Below are 648 nucleotides of genomic sequence, written 5' to 3' on the forward strand. Positions count from 1 at the left end.
TTAATATAACATATACCAAAACATTTGCAGCATACAACCACACACGGAAAAAAGTAGATATCACATGAAATCGTGCGTCAGTGCACTTCTTATTAACTTTACGTAAGACTGAAAAAGCATTACTACCCAATTCCTATTTTTTCCTTTAATTCTTCACTTTCGAAAGCCCAAAACAAACTCACCTGTTCCACCTGCCCCTTCCTGACGACCGGAATTTTTCCCCAAAATCGTTCCTCACACAAAACCCCAAAAAGCGTTGCCTTTGTCTTTACCGCTGTAACTTTCCTCTTTTAAACTCTCGTAGACACACTCCGATGCCGGGTTTCGTATCTTTATAATATTTTCAGGGGGGGATTTGCTTCTTTCTCTGCTTATTTTCGCAGGGCCCCCCGGATCCCGCTACGGCCCTTGCCTTAAATTTCGAAGATGAGGGGCATTTCTCTCTCGTTTTTTTCTTTTGTTCTGTTTAAAAATTTTGTTTGGGTTTGTTTGACGGTTTATTTTGAATTTTGTGTGGTAATATCAGCGTAAAAAGACAGTTGGTCGTTGTGTCTCGTAAAATATTTTGTCCTTTGTTACAAAGAATCTTATCAGTTTTGTTATTGTCTTTTCGTTTTTTTATGAACTTTCCCTCTTTCATTCAGTCTT

The sequence above is a fragment of the Penaeus monodon genome, chromosome 19 (genome assembly GCF_015228065.2).
Source record: "Penaeus monodon isolate SGIC_2016 chromosome 19, NSTDA_Pmon_1, whole genome shotgun sequence".
NCBI lineage: Eukaryota > Metazoa > Arthropoda > Malacostraca > Decapoda > Penaeidae > Penaeus > Penaeus monodon.